This window comes from Adiantum capillus-veneris, chromosome 26 (assembly GCF_014529385.1).
Source record: "Adiantum capillus-veneris isolate H3 chromosome 26, ASM1452938v2, whole genome shotgun sequence".
Taxonomy (NCBI): Eukaryota; Viridiplantae; Streptophyta; class Polypodiopsida; order Polypodiales; family Pteridaceae; genus Adiantum; species Adiantum capillus-veneris.
In genome coordinates, this window is record NC_140956.1 from 103,480,545 (window position 1) to 103,503,139 (window position 22,595).

The following is a 22,595-nucleotide window of genomic DNA, read 5'->3' on the forward strand; positions in this document are numbered from 1 at the left end:
AATTGAATTGAGAGAGAGAGAGAGAGAGACGACACGCGACACGGAGTGGCAGAATTCCACCCCTGAGAGTATTGGCCCCAAACCTTGGCGCCCCTTTCGGTATTTCTTTATATTGTATCAACTCAGTACAAGCCGGAACTCCTCACTCTACACCTTCTCCAGGAAGCATGCCAGAGAATGAGCCCTAACCTCATATTTAAAGGCCCTTGGCTTGAAAAGCAGTTACAGTGAAAAGCCTTAAAAACTCATAAGCTTCTGGTCCAAAAAGCAATGCCAAAAGCTGCCAACATAATTTACGGAAATCCGTATAGCCTGCCACGTCATCATGTCAGCGTAATTTTCGGAAATCTGCCATGTCTTCAGTTTGCGGGTCCTGCTTTATTTTAATCTTTATGTCACTTGGGGCCCCATCGGACGGGGTCCCCATAAGTAGGTAGGACTTCTTTTGTAACTTGCTCTTCTTAGGGTTTAGGCCCCTCGGCCGGCATCTGTAAGTTGGCTCCATTCTTTAGGCTTTGACACGTCAGCAGTTTGTTACACCTCCCACTCTGCGGTCCGAGCGAGAGAAGGCCAAGCTGTCTGGGGGCCTCACAATGCCAGAGTGTTGCCAAACATCTGAAACCCTCAAAGTCATACAAAGCCTCTCCCAAGTTGCCAACTCAGCCCCGTGCGCAGTAGCATGGCTACCTCCAATCTTGTCAGAGGGGTCCTCCAACATGTTGAAGTCACCCCCAATGCACCATTGTTGTGCATGCGGCAGAGACTCTACAATGTGAAACCAAAACTCTGCTTGTGCACTTGCCACATTGGGCTCATAGATGTTCAGGAAGCCCAAGAGGCAGCCTTGAACCTGCATAGTAATCCACTGAGGTCTGCCAGGCACAATAATACCTTTGTTCACGATGGCCTGTTGCCAAGAGTCCGGAATAGTCATACATACCCCTCCCTAGATACCACCAGTTCCAAATGCAGCTGACCAAAATGTCTCATATCTACCACTCAAAAGCTGACCACATTGTCTAATGGGGCTCTCACAAAGATGATGCTCCTGCAGCATTAGAAGATCAATCTCTCCGCCCACAAGGCATCGCTGAAGCTACTGACGCAAACAACCCCGATGGCGTTGAAACTAGGGCCCACCCAATCCGTGCACATTCCATGAGACAATCCTCATGGAGAACGAGAAAGAACCGATGCTGCAACAACAACCAGGCTGGCTTGGATGGAGAATAATCGGCATCCGAGCGTCCCAAGATAGGTGTGATTCCGAGAGTCCTCATGTATGTATACATAGCATGGTGGGCTTTGCGTGTCAGCAAAAAAGTGTACCACAATATGTCTACATCCTATCGAGTCTAGAGGTGTCACTGAGAACTTGGCCAACTGCCACAAAGTCTGTACGAGGTCTGTAACCCCAAGGTCTCCCGTGTGGTGAGAGAACTTTAGGGGCTGTGCCTGTAGCCAATCCATCACTGAGTCCAGAGTCCACTCAGACTGGTCCTGGCCACATAAGGGAAAAGAGAAGCCAACTGCCGTCTCCAAGACCTCTATCCCTCTACCTGCAAGAAACAATACATGAACTCTGAAACAAACTGCCTTTAAGTCTGGTGAAGAGTCGGCGAGAAACCGTGTGAAGTCGTAGGCAAAAACGTCCCACCCACGACAAATGTCGAAGCTCGTCAGTCCACGGAAAAGCTGAATTTTCAGATTTATAGGTGTGCTGCCCTAAAAAATAGCAAGCTAGAGAGAGAGAGAGAGAGAGAGAGAGAGAGAGAGGAATAGTAAACGTAGAGAGAGATGGTGAAATGAGAGGGAAAGAGGCTTTATTTATAGGGAAGTTGCCTCTAGAGAAAAGGAAAAAGTTGAAGAGGATTGTGACAAGTGTTTAGTAAAAGATAAAGTTGGTGTGACAAGTGTCCACACACTTGTCTCTTCCTTTGAAAGCTTTTTGACAAGTATCCACACACTTGTCTCTTCCTTTGAAAGCTTTTTGACAAGTGTTTCATCTTTTGGAAAGTTTGTGACAAGTGTCCCGCCACGTGTCTTCTTTTGGAACCTTCCTTCTAGAATCTCTCTTCTAGAATCTTCTAGAAGCTTCCATCTTGGAACTGCTAAAAACTGTAACCCGCCTGTTTAATCCATAGAGGGCGGTAGGCCTTAGACTTAAACCTTATTTGCTTTCACCCATTTAATTTGTCACCCACTTTACCTGTACTTTCAAGACACAACAAAGGGGAAAGGGATACAGGCTGCTAGAATGCACCTGTATGAGAAGACCAACACCAGATTGGCCCCTAACATAGGCGCCCCTTTCGGTATTTCTTTATTGTTTAAAAGAGGGAATAAACGCTGTGGTTCCCTATAAGCTGCCCCGCACAAGCTTGGCTGAATTTCAATTGTTCCAGCCCGATTTCGGCAGCATAATTGTACTAGGACCCTTCACAGTCAGTATTCCCACGCATTGAATGACTTTCCCGACGCATACGGGCACTTTGCAAAACCTGGCGAGAATCTGCAGCACGCTGAATTCTCTGTTTTTAGCCCCGAAAATGCGCCAGATCACCTGTACAGCGGTCCCCTCGCGTCGCCGAACCTCCTGGGGGTATTAAGGTCCGTTTAGGGCCAAAACCCTAAACTTACAAAAATACACAGCAGGCTGTAATTTACTGTTTTGGGCTCCGTTTTGCGTGCCGGTCGCATCCGTAGCAAGCCCTCGAGCTCCCGCACCTATAGGGCTACTTGCCCTTTGAATCGGACGAGATTTCTGACGTGAAACCTCTCCGAATTCACCTGTACCTGCGGGGGATTAGCCGCTAGCTAATCCAGTACCTGTGCAAGAGGCTCTTGCCTCGGCAATTGAGCATGAACCCACACAACTGTACATTGGTCAATTGAAAAGCCCACTAGAGGGGCATAACATACTGCCATAGAGGAGAGAGAGGGCAGTGCGTAGCGTGCAGGGCATCACTCCTGGCACCGCACTGTACATAAGAGGGAAAGGAAGCACTCCATAGATGTTAACGTGTGAGACAGAAGTTGCAAATGAGCCCTCTTCCCTTCAAATTCAGCGCCACTTCTTCCTTGAGGAGGCAAGTGCACAGAAATGTGCCACTTGGCGCATTTACAAGCATTTTCCCGTTTCGGGTTCGCCGCTTAAAAATATCCTGACGGTTGCCCAGTTGACTTCGCGGCAGAGTAATAAAATGTTCCCCTTGTCATTCTGGAGGTAATGACGCGAATACATTTTCAGGTCCCAAAATAGCAGTTTCCTAAATTTTAGGAGATGCTGCCATTGTATCTTTCTAGGTCATCCGACCCTCTTTGTACACTGCAGCTACATCAAAAACTGAAATGTAGCCTATGTAGCAAAGGATTCCACTTTGGCTAGTCAATGACCCCACTGTGGCTAACCATAGTCCTTGTCTAACCTTAGTGCTCTCTTGCCCTCAAGCCTGGACTCCCTCTGAACAGTTCCACACTAGCTATGCAATGCAGGGCAATTAGATTTCCGGAGGGGTGCTTCCAAAAAGTGAAAATGAATCAATAATAAGAAAGAAATCAACAAAAAGGATAGATAGTAGTCACACGCTGGTGGCATACCCCCCTCTTGAAATCTCAAACGTCCTCGTTTGCATCTATGTCGTACATGCTCACAGTGAACACTGATGTATTCAACACATGAGCATGTATGTGTCGACACTTGTACGACACATACATGCTCATTGTCAACCCTGGTGTATTCAACACCTCGTCGACACATGTATTGCCTGCGTGTGAACCCTGTCCCAATGACATAGTGGTAGCTTCGTACTCTGCCATTGCTTTGAGTCACTATCTTTCCAATGACAAAATGGTAGCTACACATTTTGCCACTGTCTTATAGTACACGTTGGACCCAGTATCACTTTCGAGCATACCCAAATCGACAGTTTAAGAATGCAGTTACACATGTACCCTTTAATAGAAGCAATTACTGTATCCTTGACAAACTGACAAGAAATACTCACTTCTATAGCACTAACCAAACTTTTGGACATTCCATAAGAGCAATTGCCAAACTGACAATTTGTACAGCTCTAGTATTCGTGTAACATATACTTGATTTGAGCTCACTTTAAATACCATGTACATCATTTGTTTCAGAAGCCATTGTCACACTGACAATCCATGTAGCTTTGAAACTCAAGAGGTCAAGGTCGGTTGCAAATCGAAGGCTTCAAGGTAAAGTGATAACACAGTTGGTGACTCTGCAAGTTCACCTTCTTCCATCCACTTAGCATCCATTGGTGGATAGTTTTTGAACTTTACCAAGTCACGCCTAGCAACCTTGCCTTTCACTTTTTTTTCCTTATGTGCCAAAATCTGTTCCGGGACCAAGATCTCGTCAAGTTCCTCGACTTCCGGTTGATCTTCAGCTGGCATATCCTCTGGCACATCACCCACATAGGGTCTGAGAAGACTCACATGAAACGCATTGTGAATCTTCCAACTGTCAAGCAATTTCAGCCTATATGCAACATCACTGATTATGTCGCACACTTGAAAAGGCCCATAGTAATGCATGTTGAGCTTTGGAAACAATCTTTCCTTGCCCTTCATCTTCTTTAACCTTGCCTTTTCAAAGCGTAGAAGCACCCAATCACCAAGTGAAAATACCACTTCACGACGGTGACGATCAGCTGCTTTCTTTTGCTTTGCCTGAGTCTTTTCCAAGGCCACTTTGACCTTCTTGTACATTTCATCCATGTCCTGAACATACTTATCTGCTTCAAATATCTTGTCCTTTGTATGCAGTATGGGAGGAACTTTCTTGCCACCTTCAACTATCTCAAAAGGTGCCTTGCCAGTTGATGAATGCACTGTATTATTGTATGCATACTCCACCAATGGCAAATACTGCTCCCACTTTCCTTTATGCTCTGACACGTAGCACTTTAGCAGATCTAGGACACTAGAATTTGCCTCTTTTGACTGCCCATCTGTTTGAGGATGAAATGACTAAGAGAATTTGAGCGTTGTGCCCATATTCTCAAACAAGCCTCTCCAGAACAAACTTGTCATGCGTGGATCACGGTCGCTAACAATCGACCGTGGCATGCCATGATACTTGAAAATATTGCTCATAAACAAGCGTGCCATCTGATCTGGCTTTATCTTCTTCCTGACAGGAATAAAATGAGCCTGCTTGCTGAATTTGCAAATGATGGTCCAAATACCATCGTTTCCTGTCTGCGTTCTCGGAAGATCAAAGATAAAATCCATAGCAATACTTTCCCATGGTTTATCTGGAATAGGTAGTGGTTGCAATAACCTTGGTGCCTTTTGCCTGTCAAACTTGACCTTCTTGCAAATTAGGCACTCTCGCACAAAGGCATCCACATCTCTTCTCAATGTAGGCCAGTAGAAGAATGTCTCAACTGCTTTAACTGTAGCATCGATACCACGATGCCCTGCATACGGTGGGACATGACTCTCTTCCATAACTTTGCGTTGCAATGGCTTTGTGACACACAATCTGCCATGCATCATCATGAACCCATCTCTGAGAAGATAGTGTTCATGACGTTGTCCATCCATTAGCTGCTCGAAGACCCTTTCAAAATCTTCATCATTTGCATACTGTTCCCTCATATCATCAAGTTCATGATGATAAGGAATTGATACAGCTGAAATTTGTGGCTTCCTTGACAAGGCATCAACCACAACGTTCTTCTTGCCTTCCACATGCACAATCTGAAAGTGGAACATGGACAAGATATTTGCCCATCGCATATGCTTCTCAGATAACTTTGCCTGTGTCAAGAAGTATCGCAAGGTCTGATGGTCTGTTTGGACAACAAAGTCTGCACCTAGCAGGTAGTGTTTCCAACTTAAGAGTGCATGAATCACGGCCTGCAGTTCTTTTTCATAGACTTGCATAGTCTTTTCTGGCCCTTGCAAGATTCTACTCTCATAGGCTACTACCCTGCCATCTTGCATTAGTACTGCATCGATGCTACTACCGCAGGCGTCGCACTGGACCACAAATGACTTCCTAAGATCTGGCAACACAATGATTGGATGTGAAGTCATCTTTTCCTTTAAGAGATTAAAAGCTGAAATCTCTTTCTGTGTCCATCTAAAGGTGACTGGCTTCTTTTGAAGAGCATGTAAAGGTGAAGCACTCTCAGCGAAATTTCGGATAAACCTTCTGTAATAGGAGCATAGTCCCAAGAAACTTCGGACATCGTGCACCGTCTTCAAATCTAGCCATGACTTGATCGCTTCAACTTTTGCAGGATCCATTCTGCCACCATCCTTTGAGACAATGTGTCCGAGAAAATGAATCTCTTCTAGAAAAAATTCACTTTTCTTTGCATTGATGAGCAACCTATGGCTGCGTAGCTCTTTGAATACAATGGCCAAGTGATGCCTATGCTCCTCTTCATTCTTTGAGTAGACTATCATGTCGTCAAAGAATGTACCAACAAACTGCTGGTGTGGACGGAAAATTCTGTCCATCATCCTATTGAACGTAGCAGGAGCATTTGTGAGACCAAAGGGCATCACTAAAAATTCGTAAAGGCCAAACGTTGTTCTAAAAGCAGTCTTGTGCACATCCTCTGATCTAATGCGGATCTGATGGTACCCACTCTTTAGATCTATCCTGCTAAACATGGTTGCTTCTTCTAATTTGTCCAGAATATCATCAATTCTAGGTATAGGGAACCTATTCTTGATGGTATTCTTGTTTAGTGCACGGTAGTCGATGCACATACGCCATGAGCCATCCTTTTTCTGCACCAACAACACTAGAGAACAGAATGGGGATGAACTGGGCTGAATCAGCCCCTTTTCTAACAGCTCGTGTACTTGGCTCATTATCTCTTTCTGCTGAGCCGCACTAACCCTGTACGGAGGCTTATTTGGTGGGCTACTACCTGGCACCAAATCTATCGCATGGTCCTCGGGTCTCTCTGGCGGTAATTGAGACGGTAATGAATCGGAAAAACAGTCACTATACTGTTGTAAAAACATTGACCTTTCTTTATCTAGCACAGATAAATTTGATTCATCACAATCTGACACTTCACGTGCAAAAACCAAGTACGCAGAAAGATGCTTTTTCATTACAGAAGTAATAGTAGAAGTTGATACAGTGGGCATAGACTCCCCTTTAAGCTTTATATCCAGAATGTGAGTCTTTTCCCTGCTCTGTACAGTGATCTTTTTGTTGTAGGCATCCATGATTCCCTGTACACGAAATAACCAAGGAATACCTAACAACACATCACATCCGTCCAGTGGCATGATGTAAAATTCTTCAGCATCTACATAGGACTGGATATGTATGCGCAACTTTCCGATGATGGGTGTCACAGCCTCTATATGGCCAGGACATGCCAAACCTGCCTCTGCTGTATACCCCATCTCTTCAGGTCTGATTCCCAACTTTGAAGCCAATTCTGGGGAAATGAAGTTGGCTTTGGCACCTGGATCAAAGAAGATAAGCACTGTTTGATCCCTGACCTTTCCCCATGCTCTGCAAAGCTCACTTGTATCTGAATTTGGCTTGTCGCCCACCATATCTGGCACTAGACCAGCCATGAGCTTCTTTCCTTTCCTGTCCTCCTTGTCTTCAGAATCAGCTGGCCTTTTCTTTGTAGGACAATTGTAAGCAATGTGGCCAGGCTGCTCACAGGTAAAGCATTTGTTCTTTGACCTCAGGACCTTCTTTTGCTCTTCGGACTTGCGAGGAAAACGTCTTTTCCATTTCTTTGCTGGTCCCTTTTCTGATTTAGCCGTAGCTTTTCCTTTCCCTGCGTTGGCGGGCTCCTGAGTCCCTTTTGGAACCTCATTGGGAACGTGCTTCTTCGCTGAATTTTTCTTGGCTGATCCTTCCTTGACGCCAGTATTAAATTCACAATCTTCTCCCTTGAGCAAACCATTGCCAGTGTTTGCTACCTCGATGAGTTGCGTCAACGTAGTGACTTTGGTCTTCGTACAGTAATTTCTCAATCCTTTGGGTAGGCCACAACAATATTTTTCAATCTGTTTTGTCAATGGCACAAACCTATAGGAAGTTACTGGAAGTAGAGCTTTCCAAAACTTCCGATTGTAGTCATCCAGATTCTTGCAAGTAGTAGCATTAAGTTGGTGCCATTCTGTCGTGACATCTGCTTCAAAGTCATCAGATAACCATGCTGCTGCAAAAATCTGCTTGAAGTAAATCCATGTGGACGGAGCTTGCCCTTGCAGCAATAAAGTTGTCCACCATTGTCCCGCATTTCTTGTCAAGAAAGTGGCTGCCTTGCGGACCTTTGAAGCCTCTGTAAAGTTTCCCCCTGCATAGGCCTTGTCAAACTGCTGGAGGAATGAGAGAGCCTTCTTCCTGTCATCAAACCCTGTAAAGGTCGTGAATGTCACACCTTTGCCACCTTCTTTGTACGGAGTTGGTCTCTCCAACGGCGTTAAGTTGTCATATGGAAGTGCATGAAACATGGGAACACTGTTAGGGTTCATCTGTGTTCCCTGACCGTAATTAAGTTGACCTGGAAATGCCATATTTGGTTGTTGATTTGTAATTCCAGCCATACCAAAATTTGCCTGTGGCATCCCAAATTGGCACTGAGTGCTTTGAAACCCTGGTAGCATGCCCGTGACACCATACATGGGGTTGGGCATCATTGTTTGAGCACCCATGAACACTGTTCTTGGCGTGTAAAACTGATTTCCAAGTGCATGACCAGCCATGCTCTGGAATACCGATCCACCTCCAAAATAGCTAGGGTGTATTGAAGGTGGTGGGAAGACTTGTTGCATAGCCTGTAAGTTGATTCCGTGCCCAACCAGCTATAGGCTGCTGAAAAGTGGTTGGCTGAACTGGTACAACTTGAAAGACTGGTATCTCAGCCACCTGTTCTTGCACCTTAGGCACAGGTTGTGGAGATTGCATGTTCTCCGTCAAGTGTACAGGTGTTTCCATTGACTCTGCAGTATGAATCACATGTGCTCGAGCCTTAACAGGATTTTGAATACGATCCAGTGACCCAACTTGCTGAGAAGGTTGCAGAAAGGCTAAAAACCTCGGGTTCTGCATTACTTGTGTGAACATAGCCACAGCAGTAGCCAACTGGATCCTGAATATATCATCATCCGTCTGTGGTGGTCTTGAAGACTCACCCACTTCATGTGTCTGTTGACCCTGCGAAGAGGAAACCTCTTCAGTCACATCATCTGGTCTGTCAGCCATAATTGCAATTCCCTGTGTCTGATCTATGATCCCCTGTGTCTTCAAGCCCAAATTGACCAAGGCTCACTTCTATGGGAAAAAGTGATTTAATCTCGGGGATGGAACCATGTAACCGGTCTGTTTAATCCAAAGAGGGCGGTAGGCCTTAGACTTAAACCTTATTTGCTTTCACCCATTTAATTTGTCGCCCACTTTACCTGTACTTTCAAGACACAACAAAGGGGAAAGGGATACAGGCTGCTAGAATGCACCTGTATGAGAAGACCGACGCCAGATTGGCCCCTAACTTAGGCGCCCCTTTTGGTATTTCTTTATTGTTTAGAAAGGGAAAAAACGCTGTGGTTCCCTACAAGCTGCCATGCTCAAGCTTGGCTGAATTTTAACTGTTCCAGCCCGATTTCGGCAGCATAACTGTACTAGGACCCTTCACAGTTAGTATTCCCACGCATTGAACGACTTTCCCGACGCATACGGGCACTTCGCAAAACCTGGTGAGAATCTGCAGCACGCTGAATTCTCTGTTTTCAGCCCCGAAAATGCGCCAGATCACCTGTACAATGGTCCTCTCGCGTCCCCGAACCTCCTGGGGGTATTAGGGTCCGTTTTAGGGCCAAAACCCTAAACCTGCAAAAATACACAGCAGGCTGTAATTTACTGTTTCGGGCTCCGTTTTGCGCGCCGGTCGCATCCGTAGCAAGCCCTCGAGCTCCTGCACTTGTAGGGCTACTTGCCCTTTGAATCGGACGAGATTTCTGACGTGAAACCTCTCCGAATTCACCTGTACCTGCAGGGGGTTAGCCGCTAGCTACTCCAGTACCTGTGCAAGAGGCTCTTGCCTCGGCAATCGCGCATGAACCCACACAACTGTACATTGGTCAATTGAAGAGCCCACTAGAGGGGCATAACATACTGCCATAGAGGAGAGAGAGGGTAGTGCATAGCGTGTAGGGCATCACTCCTGGCACCGCACTGTACATAAGAGGGAAAGGAAGCACTCCATAGCTCTTAACCTGTGACAGAAGCTGCAAATGAGCCCTCCTCCCTTCAAATTCAGCGCCACTTCTTCCTTGTGGAGGCAAGTGCACAGAAATGTGCCACTTGGCGCCTTTACAAGCAATTTCCCGTTTCGGGTTCGCCGCTTAAAAATATCCTGATCGGTTGCCCAGTTGACTTCGCGGCAGAGTAATAAAATGTTCTCCTTGTCATTCTGGAGGTAATGACGCGAATACATTTTCAGGTCCCAAAATAGCAGTTCCCTAAATTTTAGGAGATGCTGCCATTGTATCTTTCTAGGTCATCCGACCCTCTTTGTACACTGCAGCCACATGAAAAACTGAAATGTAGCCTATGTAGCGAAGGATTCCACTTTGGCTAGTCAGTGACCCCACTTTGGCTAACCATAGTCCTTGTCCAACCTTAGTGCTCTCTTGCCCTCAGGCCTGGACTACCTCTGAACAGTTCCACACTAGCTATGCAATGCAGGGCAGTTAGATTTCCCGAGGGGTGCTTCCAAAAAGTGAAAATGAATCAATAATAAGAAAGAAATCAACAAAAAGGATAGATAGTAGTCACACGTTGGTGACAAAAACACACATTAACATGGGTATCAATTGAAAGATCTTTCTGAGTACAATACGGTTTTTGCTTCAAAACATGGATTTAACATCTCTATGAGGAGATAAAAGCATTCAATGCATTCGGCCCACATACGCATAATGAGCAATCTTCATGATCATGCCATCTTATTGATTGTAACTGTCTTTTCTTGCGGATATGGCCCACACTTCAAGACATCAACCCTGCCTATGTGCAAGTATGATCCCAATATGCACGAGTTACAAGTCATAGGCGCCCTGTTGGGTTATCTAGGTGGGAGTGTGCACTATCTCTGTTCTAACCCACTGTGTATAAAAGTTAAGATTAATACAAAAAGGATACAAGTTCTTTTCTATTGGGGTGTGACAAGACGTCTGCACTAGAAGGGGGGATCGCAAGAAAAGCTGTCCCTCTCTCGCCAAGCGACTCGTGGCAAAAGCGCTGCCAAGAGATCTCCTAGCAGTCGAGGAAGGTCCTGCCCCATGGGTCGACAGGGAAGGAGAAGTGGAAGTAGTGGGGCTAGTGGGTGGGGAAGGAGGGAGGGGGGGGGGGAAGAGTGGAAGCAGTGGGGCTAGTGGGGGGCGAAGGCGGGGGGGGGAGGAGAAGTGGAAGCAGTGGGGCTAGTGGATGGGAAAGGAGAAGAGGGGGGGGGGAGGGGCGGAGGAGGACTCGGGGGTAGGAGGGGCTGTCTGTGGTGATGCTGAGGTGGAGGGTGGAACTGGGGCCTCGTCCTACTGAAGAGGATCGAAATGGTCTCCTGTGGGAACCCACTGCTGTTGGGCTGGAGCCTGGCGAGCACCCGGAGGGCCAGGCTGACGTGGTGGCCCCTGTCGACGCCGACCACGGACCTGCTGCCAGCCCTCTTCTGCCTGGGCCCCCGGCTCTAAGGGTGAAGCTGCCTGAGTGCGTTGTGTCTCTGTCTGCTGATGCTGGCCAGCCTTAGGAGGTTGGGGCTGAGTTTGAGGTGAAGATCGGAGCCTCCTCCGTGGACAAGCCTTCGCAAGATGATCCATCTGTCGACAAATGAAGCACTGATTGGGGAGGTCCGAATACTCCACATTCTGACGGAGCCAACCACCACTCACCCGAGTGAGTAGAATGACCTTCCAGAGGGTGTGGGTGTCTCGAACGAAAACGTACTGAAGGTATGCCAACTGCCTTGGTAGCTACAGAGGCTGCCATACGAGGTGTTTCCAGGACAATCCCAACCTCTGAGTCAATTCTGGACAAGAGCGGAAGGTACTCTCTCCTAAGGCTGGGGAAGCAGACTGAGATGGGAAGGTCTGCCTCCTCGACAAGAACATTGGTAGCTGGGTCGAAACCATGGTGCCACTGTCGAAAATGAGCTTGAGCTGCTTGGATGGCTAGAGGGCTCATCGCAATGACCTTGGACGCCATCTCGGGGTCTCAAACTCTATCTGGTAATATGTCACAAGACGGGCACCACGTGCCAATAGAAAAGAGCAGACTAAACAAACTTTTAGCACTTCAATAACAAGTGATCTGAAAGAGAGAGACGACACGCGACACGGAGTGGTGGAATTCTACCCCAGAGAGTATTGGCCCCAAACCTTGGCGCCCCTTTCGGTATTTCTTTATATTGCATCAACACAGTACAAGCCGGTACTCTAGACTCTGCACCTTCTCCAGGAAGCATGCCAAAGAATGAGCCCTAGCCTCATATTTAAAGGCCCTTGGCCTATAGGAAAAGCAGTTACAGTGAAAAGCTTTCAAAACTTAAAAGCTTCTGGTCTAAAAACAAGATGTCAGCGTAAATCACGAAAATCCGTACAGTCTTGCCACGTCAGAATTGCCAGCGTAAAAAGCGAAAATCCGTACAATTCTGCCACGTCAGCAATCATTGGAATTTTCGGAGCCTCTGTGCCACGTCATCAGTTTTTGGCGCAAGCCTTTGTGTGTGTGTGTGTGGATCCTGCTTTATTTTAATTCCTTGATGTCTCTTGGGGACCATCGGACGGGGTCCCCATAAGTTGGTAAAACTTCTTCTGTAACTTGTTCTTCTTAGGGCTTAGGTCCCTCGGCCGGCATCTGTAAGTTGACCCCATTCTTCAGGGCTTTGACACGTCAATAGTTTGTGACATCTCCCCTCCTTGAAAGAGAGTAATCGTTCGCGATTACAACATATCTGCAAAACAACTCAAGATAGCTCAAAAATTTCCGAGGGACAATCAATTTGCTCTTTTTGTTAAGGAGTTAGCTTCTCCTTTCGACTCTTTTGATCAAGGAGTTGGCTTCTCCTTTCGTCGAGATCAGAACTCTTGATATTTCGGCGTAGTAAAATTAGCCATCACACCGAGACCGCACTGATCTTCCATAGGTGTCTTGATGCACTAGAATTACATACCTAGGCATTCTCATCCAATTAGGAATATTCAGTGGTTGGCACATCACAATGCAACACAAATGCTCACATATGCATGTTACAAGACATAGAAACATAAAGCCGCCGATGAACACTCCTTCCGTTTAACCTAATAAGGTCCGAGCCGGGAGATATTCAACGACTCCCTCATCACTCCTCCCGCATAACCTAAAAAGGTCCGGGCCAGGAGATATAGAGACCTTTTACAACCAAACACCCCCCAGACCGTAGCTTGCGTCGTTTGGAGGTGCTGAGAGTAACCACTGCTTAGACTTCTTAATACTCCTCCCGTAAAATAACCACAAGGGTCTGGGCCATGAGTAAAAACAACACTTTTCAATCATCATTTCTCACGACTCCACCCGGGAGTAAAATCACCAATCATTGAAACCAGTATTACAACCAGAGTCAAACATTTCAAATCGGCACCAAAACAAGTTCAAAACAAATAACCATCCATTTCAAACAAATTTTCAAACAACACTTTCTAGCTATAAAGAAAAACAAGTAGAGAGAGTTTATTCGAGGTTTTGTTTGGACAACCGAACTTTGAGAACGATTGCCTTGTCCTTCTGCATCACGGTGATGGTTGGGTTCCGAACCTGGAGAGTTGCATCATTCTTGTCGTGCCAAGGCATGCCCAAGAGAACGTCGCAATTGCTCAACTTCATGATGTGGAAATCAGCTTTTCCATGATAATCTTGAATAGTCACTAGAAGAGCACCAATGAGTGGTACCGTTTTTTAATTTTGCCCTGTGGCTAGCTCAGCTTCAATTTCTCCACCCTCTGCATCGTAATCAAAGTGCATCTGCTTTAAGAATTCTAGATGGATGAAGTTCTCTGTAGCTCCGGGGTCAAAGAAAATAAGGGCTTTGAAGCCACTGACTTTGCCATATGCTCGACACAATTCATTTGTACTCTCAAGGCGTATGCCATAAATATCAGGAACTAGTCCAATAGCGGGTCTAGACTCTAGCAGGAGCTGGCACTGGGGTTCTGTCGACCGTTGGTGCGGGCGTCGGCTTCTCTGGTCTATCAGTGCGTTTGGGACAATTAGAATGATTATACCCTGCTTGAAAGCATCCAAAGCATCGGCCTTCTTGTAGTAAGGTGTCAAACGAGGCCTTTGTGGTTGACTTTCACGAGACTCTCGAGAATTTGTTCTTCGTTGGCGAGAGTTGTGGTTCGTGGCCAAGGATTCTTCTGGTAAACTCTAGCTTTCCCTTCATAAGTTTGTAGCCGATCGCAGCATGGTCCATAAGTTCTTGCATGGTGGAGACCTGCTTCGATGGACAATATTCCTGCAATGGCGATGGCAGTCCAATGGTGTATCGCTCGCATTGGGCCTCCAAGGGAACAGATCTAAAGAAGGACACCGGAAGGTACACGTCGAGAAACCTTTGGTTATATTTGTCCATGGTTTCGGTGGCAAGCATTTTCAAGTTGCCCCACTTTGCCAAAATCCGGACTTCAAACATAGAAGTCATGTAACTACGTGCAAAAACTGTCTTGAAAGCTTGCTAGGTCTTTGGAGCATGCGGTTGTGTCGCGACTGAACTCCACCATTGCATAGCATTATCTTTAAGAAATCCCCCTGCTCAAGAAATCTTGGATTCTTTTGTATAGTTCCCCAAAACATAGATGTTGTCGAATTGCTGTAGGAACTGCAGTTTGCAATGCTTTCTTGCGATCCTTCACCCCAGAAAAAGTGAAAAATCTGACTGTTGTGCCGCCATCTTTGAAATCTTTGGGTTGGTTAGGCGCATATCTTGGGTATGGATAATAAGGGTATCCATATGGGCTCCAACCATTGTAGCCTGGTGGCGGCGGCGGTGGTGGTGGTGGAGGTGGGGGCAATGGCGGTGGCAAAGGCGGTTGCACTAGATCAGGGTCGGATGGCTGCACCATATTCCTGAAAACTCCCCCGATCGGAAAAGACGACTGAGAAGTTTGCCAATTGGAAGCTCTCATACTTTCTAATGTCGGAGGAGGAGGTACCACCTGGAGCATCAGAGGGGGTAACACGTAGTTTCAAAATTGTTGAAAACTTTGCAGCATCGGAAGATTCGGCTGAAGATGCTGCGAAAGAATGTCGCGAAGGTCGTTGAGCAGAAACTACAAATATTTTGTTGGATGCATGAATTCCTTGTCTTGGGTTCTTTATGGCTTATGCCCTGTAAGACAGAGCGATGAAGACGGGAGCGCCCCCGATGCGCGATGATGTAAGGGTGGGAGTGGCTACTAAGCCGAAGATACCTCAAATAAAATTCCAATAGCTCTGTCTGCTCTTTTGTAGGACCGGTATGCTTTCAGAAAAGCACATGCCCGATGCTCTAATACCACTGTCACAAGACGGGCACCATGTGCCAATAGAAAAGAGCAGACTAAACAGATTTTTAGCACTTCAATAAAAATTGAACTGAAAGAGAGACGACACGCAACACAGAGTGCCGGAATTCCACCCCAGAGAGTATTGGCCCCAAACCTTGGCGCCTCTTTCGGTATTTCTTTATATTGCATCAACACAGTACAAGCCTGTACTCCAGACTCTGCACCTTCTCCAGGAAGCATGCCAAAGAATGAGCCCTAGCCTCATATTTAAAGGCCCTTGGCCTAAAAAGCAGTTAGAGTGAAAAGCCTTCAAAACTCAAAAGCTTCGAGTCCAAAAGCAATGCCAAAAAGTTGCCAGCGTAAATCACGGAAATCCGTACAGTCTTGCCACGTCAACACTGCCAGCATAAATCACGGAAATGTGTACAGTTCTGCCACATCAGCAATCAACGGAATTTCCGGAGCCTTCGTACAGTTGCCACGTCATCAGTTTTTGGCGCAAGCCTTTGTGTGTGTGTGTGTGTGTGGGTCTTGCTTTATTTTAATTCCTTGATGTCTCTTGGGGCCCCATCGGACGAGGTTTCCATAAGTTGGTAGGACTTCTTCTTCTGTTACTTGTTCTTCTTAGAGTTTAGGCCTCTTGGCTGGCATCTATAAGTTGGCCCCATTCTTCAGGGCTTTGACACGTCAGCAGTTTGTGACATAATAGCCACGGCCGAGAAGCTGAATGTCGAGGATCTTGCCCACCTCTGCTAAAAGGGCTTGGAGGAGATCACGCACCTCTCCTTTGCTAGGTCGAGTGTCGATGATCTTGCAGATGACGGAAGTCGCCTGGAGGCGCTCCACCTTTGCTGCGATGCTCGCTTGCTCTGTCGGCGAAAGAGAAAGTCGGATGCTGGGCTCTGTAGGTTGGGGCGAGGGGGATTCTTGAGATTCCCTTTGGGGTGGAGCATGAGTCTCCATCTGTGTCTGCTATTGTGATGGAAAGGGACCAAGTGGAGACAACCCTCTAAGCAACTCCGGCGAGTAGAGTCCCAAAAAACACCACTGACGAGGCTAAACAGAGCGAGGCCTGAAAAGGGGGAGGGGCAATGGAAGGTGGGCAAAGGGGGGTGGGCGGGAAGGGGGGCTGAGGATGGCGGGCTGAGGAGCTGAGGGGAGACGGGTTGGGGGGATGGCGGGCTGAGGGCAGCGGACAACAACAGGAGGGGTGGGGGCGTAGCGTGGGGGTAGGAAGCGGTGGGCCAGGGCAGCGCGGGCTGTGGTGAGGGTGGGCGAGAACAGCAGACAGCGAGCGCTATTCTATCCTTATGGTTCTTCGCATGCTGTTTCAGTCAGATTGATCCTAAAAGTGGGGATGTCTTGACAATACTTCTCGAGTGTGTCTAGGACAACTACAGCACTAGGGAGATCGCTCGCTGTTTGCTGTGCTCGCCCACCTTCACCCTCTTCGCGCTGCCCTTCCCCGCCGCCCACTCCCCCCCACCCCTCCGCTGCCCTCAGCCTGCCATCTCCCCGGCCCGCCTCCCCTCAGCTCCTCAGCCCACCATCCTCAACCCTCCTTCGCCCACCCCCCTTTGCGTCCTGCCTCCCTGCCCCTCGCTTTGTTTAGCCTCGTCAGTGGTGTTTTTTAGGACTCTACTCGCCGGGTTTCGCAGAAGGTTGTCTCCACTCGTCCCCTTTCCTTCACAGCAGCAGACACAGATGGAGGCTCATGCTCCACCCAAGAGGGACTCTCCAGAAGCCCCCTCGGATGACCGTGCAGAGCCCACCATCCGACTTGCTCTATCGCCGACAGAGCAAGCGGGCCTCACAGTAGAGGTGGAGCGCCTCCAAGCGACCTCTGTCATTTGCAAGATCATCGGCACCCTACCAGAGGTGCGGGATCTTTGCGACCCCCGAGATGGAGTCCAAGGTCATTGCGATGAGCCCCCTTGCCATCCGAGCAGTTCGAGCTCATTTTCGATAGTGACACCATGGTTTCGACCCAGCTACCGACGATCTTGTTGAGGAGGCAGACCTTCCCATCTCAGTCTGCTTCTTTGGACTGAGGAGGGAGTACCTTCCGCTCCTATCGAGCATAGGTTCAGAGATTGGGACTGTCTTGGAGACACCTCGCACGATAGCCTCTGTAGCTAGCAAGGTAGCTGGCATTCCCACAGTACGTGTTCTGATTCGGGACACCCACACCCTCCCGAAGGTCATTCTACTACCTCGGGTGAGTGGTGGTTGGCTCCGCCAGAGCGTGGAGTATTTGGGCCTCTCGAATCAGTGTTTCATTTGTCATCAGATGGGCCATCTTATGAAGGCCTGTCCACGGAGGAGGCCCCGACCTTCACCTCAGGCTCAGCCCCAGCCTCATAGGGTTGGCCAGCAGCAACAGACAGAGTCACATGGTACTCAGCCATACTCACTCTCCAAGCCTGGGGCTCAGGCAGAGGGGGGCTGGCAACAGGTTCGTGGTCGGCGTCGACAAGGGCCACCACCTCAGCCTCTTGCCTTTTGCCGCTCCCCGCTCCCCGCCCCCCACTCCTCTATCCCCCACTCCCCCTACTTCCACTTTTCCTCCCGTTCCTACCCTGCCGCCGACCCATGGGATGGGACCTTCCTTAGCTGCTAGGAGATCTCTTGGTAGCGCTTTTGCCACGAGTCGCTCGGCGAGAGAGGGACAACCTTTCTTGCGAACCCCCCTTTTGGTGCAAACGTCTCCCTTTGCAGTAGTCCGTCATGGACTGACGAGCTTCGACATTCGTCGTAGGTGGGACTTCTTTGCCTACGACTTACACGGTTTCTCGACGACCCTTCACCAGACTTTGGGGCAACTTGTTTCAAAGTTCATGTACTGTTCCTTGCAGCTAGAGGGATAGAGGCCTTGGACTCAACAATTGGCTTCTCTTTTCCCCTATGTGGCAGGGACTAGTCTGAGTGGACTATGGACTCAATGATTGAGTGGCTACAGGTACAAGTCCTCAAGTTCTCTCACCACATTGGAGACTTGGGGGTTACAGACCCGGTACTAACTTTTTGGCCGTTGGCGAAGTTCTTAGTGACACCTCCAGACTCGGCAGGATGTAGACACATTGTGGTACACTTCTTTGCTGACACGCAGAGCCCACCATGCTATGTATACATACATGAGAACTCCTGGACAAAGGAGGTTGCCCTGCACACAGCACGCTCTTCTTGGGCCTGGGCTAGACATTCTTTATTCCCCATCCAAGCCAGCCTCGAAGATAGCGTGGTTTAGCTGTTGTTGTAGCATCAGTTCTTTCTCGCTCTCCATGAGGATTGTCTCATGGAATGTGCAAGGATTAGGTGGGCCCTAGTTTCAGCGCCAGCAGGGCCGGTTGCGTCAGGAGCTTGAGCGATGCCTTGTGGGCGGAGAGATTGATCTTCTTAAGTCTCTGTTGCATGCAAAGCAATGGTGCATTGGGGGTGACTTCAACATGTTGGGAGGACCCCTCTGATAGGATTGGAGGTAGCCATGCTAATGTGCACGGAGCTGAGTTGGCAGCTTGGGAGAGGCTATGTATGAATTTAGGGTTTCAGATGTTTGGCAGCACTCTGGCTTTGTGACGCCCCTAGACAACTTGGCCTTCTCTCTGGCTCGGACCGCAGAGTGGGAGGAGCGAATCTATCTTGGATAGATCGCTTCTACGCTAGTGACCACATTTGTGACTTGGGTGGGTCAGCTTGCATTTTTGCTGGGACATCTTTTTCGGACCATGCACCAGTGATCCTCATTGTGACAGATAGACAGAGGAGGGGGAGCAAGATGCTACACATCCCTGAGAGGATCTTGTTGGACTCAGAGCGAGTGGTGGCCCTTTGGAAAGAGGGCTTGGACACGCAGTACTCTCCTGCTGAGAGAGTGGCCTTAGGATTTTCTCAGCTTAGTCGGTTCTTTCTCCAGGAGTCTGCGACCCGCCTGGCTGTAGCGAGGGAGGAGGAGCAGTGCCGAGACTGTCAGCAAAGCCTCAGTCAGAGTGTCATGATGCATGCAAAGAGCAGGTTTGGGCACAGATGCCTTGTCTTGTGACTGAGGAGATGCGCCAGAGGTTGAGTTGCCTCTTCAGCTAGAGGAGCTCCATGAGGCCCTTAGAGCACTTCCTCGAGGTAGTTGTCCCGGTGAGGATGGTTTAACTCCCAATTTTTTCTTGGAGTTTTGGGACTTACTTGGCTCAGACCTTTGCAGCGCTTTTCAATACATCTTGCACACAGAAGAGATGCCTGACAGCATGAGTGAGGCCTTGATCTACCTCATTCCCAAGGAGGGTGACTCCTTGGAGGAGATTCGGTTGTGGCGGCCCATCACCATCCTCAACTCAGCCTACAAAATTCTAGCCAAGGCTCTGAGTTTGAGGATTCAGTCAATTATCAGGTCCTGACGAATGAGTCTAGTAATCTCCACCCGTGTAAAAGACATCGAGGGTGCCTGAAGAGAGTACTGGAAAGGGGACTGCCTATCCATGGTGAAACCATGCGTCTGAAACCATGGTCATCTGTGCATACCAGCATGAAGTGTCCCCTTGAAGAGCTAACTGTCTGGAAGACTCTAGGGCCAGTCTAGCATATCTGTCTCTAGTATTATCCCACAAGCTGTGCCCAAAGGAGATTGATCTGGTAAGCGCCTCAATCTCCATAGGAGGGGCAGCTACCTCTGCTCGAATGATAGCGTGGGGTACGGAGGCCTTGGCTCTGATCAGTCTAGAGATCATAGATCTCCATAGGTCTCCAACCATCGTGGCCTATAGGAGGCCCCCATGTCTGCACCCCATACATCATAGTTGAGGATACTAAGGTATCAAAGAGCCATAACTTTGTCCGAGGTTCCTGAAACTGAACCTGCGAACACATCCTCTCCAAGCCTCCCAAGGCCGCGAAAGCTCTAGCCAGTCTAGTCTCTGCTGCTCTCCCCAAAGAAAACCTCGGCCCAGTGAAGACACCCCAAGGTAAGTGTATGCATCTGTATACTCTACAATCTCTTGGCCATATGTGAAAGTCGGTGCTGATCTCCTGATCCATTGTGGTGTGGTATTAAACACCATAATCTCGGTTTTACCAAGGTTTACAGACAATCCACTATCCTCTGCAAACTTGTGTAATGCATCCAATTGTCGCTGCATACCCTCTAGTGAGTCAGAGATCAACACAATATCATCAGCATATAACAACAATGGGATCCACGTCCCTGCCAGCGGGGCACCTCTATCACCCTGTCTGTCAATGTAATCAGACACCTCATCAACATACATACCAAATAGAGTAGGAGACAATGGGCAACCCTGTTTCACCCCAATGGTGGAGTGAACTAAATCAGATATCCCCTCCGGAGTGCGTACATGTCCCATCACTGATCTGTATAGAGCCATGATCACTATGGGCACCCCCATCTCCTGTAGTTTGCGCATCAATCGAGCTCTCGGTACCATGTCAAATGCTTTGCGGAAATCCACAAAGCTACAAGAAATCCGTCTCCCATGTGACCTGCCTCCTCAATGATGGCTCTGAGTGTCAGAATATGATACCCCTCCTCAAACCGGCCTGGCAGAGAGAGAGAGAGAGAGAGAGAGAGAGAGAGATTAACGTCCTGTCGAGGCCAAAGCTGACCTATAGGACAAATCAGAATACATCCTTGGTTACAGTGTCTTCCATCATAGCAAAATGAAAATAAAATAAAACTACCTCAGTAGCTCAGAGCTCCATGGTCATGAGCTTACCATTACAACATATATTACCCATGCTTTCTACATATAAAGAAAAGAAAGATGTGCAATCGGGTTTCTTTAGTTTCCTGTGCTTGAGGTGATTTGTTGACAAAGTCTCTAATGATGGCTCTTCCTCCTCTATAAACTGCCCACTTCCCCTTTTTCCTTGATTCTCTTACTTTTTCTAGTTCTACTGATGTGTTCTTTAATTGGGTAGGTGTCAGCACATCTGATATCCAAACGGATGTACCTTTTAATGACCTTGTCTGCTTCAAGACTGCTATCTTTTCTTTCATATCATAGTAGAAAACCTTTGCTTGTTTCCCTTTGACTTCCACATGCATTGGCTCTCCCAAATCGATGAAGGGGACCACGCGAGACAATCGTTTAGTCAGTGTATTTGTCTCTACAGTGTATTCAGATTCATCTTGTTCATCTTCATGCCTTTGCGTGTCCCACCCATCGGTAAGACCTCCAATTCGAATATGTCTTTCTATGCTATGTACTCTTTCTTTTTCTTTAATAATAGACAAAACTTCATCAGAAAAGCTTTGTGGATTTACCTTAGCTGTAGATTGGTATTCTTCAACCTTTGGTGGGAGTTCTTCCATTGCTATTTTCTTTGTTGTCAATTCTTGTACTTTTGTTTGAAGGTCTGCTATGTGTTCCTCTTTCTTCTGTAGCTCTTGTTTGACAAGACTGAGTTCATTCTGGAGTTTCTTCATTTCTTGTAGCAGGTAAGATTCCCATCCTGTTGGTTTTATGATTGGTGGAGGGATGCGATCTGGTTGTGTCAGGATGTCAGCAAAAGTCTTCTTCTGCTTCCCTGTCCTGGTGCGGGTGTGTATGTAGAAAAAAAAGGGGGGGGGGGGGGTGTTAGAGAGCTACCCGCCGAAGGGGGGATCCCCCCCTCAACCCCCTTGGGGGGGGCTACTCCCTTACCTCAAGGCGCTAGACCGTTTGCGGCTGCCCTGTGTCGCGCAAGGGAGAGAAGATCAGACGATCAGGGCTGCCCCTGCTGTATCGCGCGAGAGACCAGCAACCGTGACCTGTTGCCATGCCGTGAGAGACCAGCTGTGCCGTGCGAGAGAGAGAGAGAGAGAGAGAGAGAGAGAGAGAGAGAGAGAGAGAGAGAGAGAGAGATGAAATGAAATGTTATATTAACGTCTTCAAAAGGCCAAAGTGACCTATGAGACCAGAAAGTTACAATGTGGTGGATCTGATACAAAGTCAGAGTAACAAGATGAAAAAAATGAAATGACAAAATGTCACAATAAAATACTATGGAATCCTAAACTACTAGGTGTGAACTAAGCAGCTAGTTGGGATAGCTAGATCACAAGA

General features: G+C 47.8%; 1 protein-coding gene across 2 annotated transcripts in view; it reads left to right on the forward strand.

The window, feature by feature from the left end:
- Nucleotides 1-22,595, forward strand: part of LOC147423927 (GTP-binding protein) — an 86,387-nt gene that overhangs the window by 49,985 nt on the left and 13,807 nt on the right. The gene's annotated exons all lie outside the window — the stretch shown is intronic.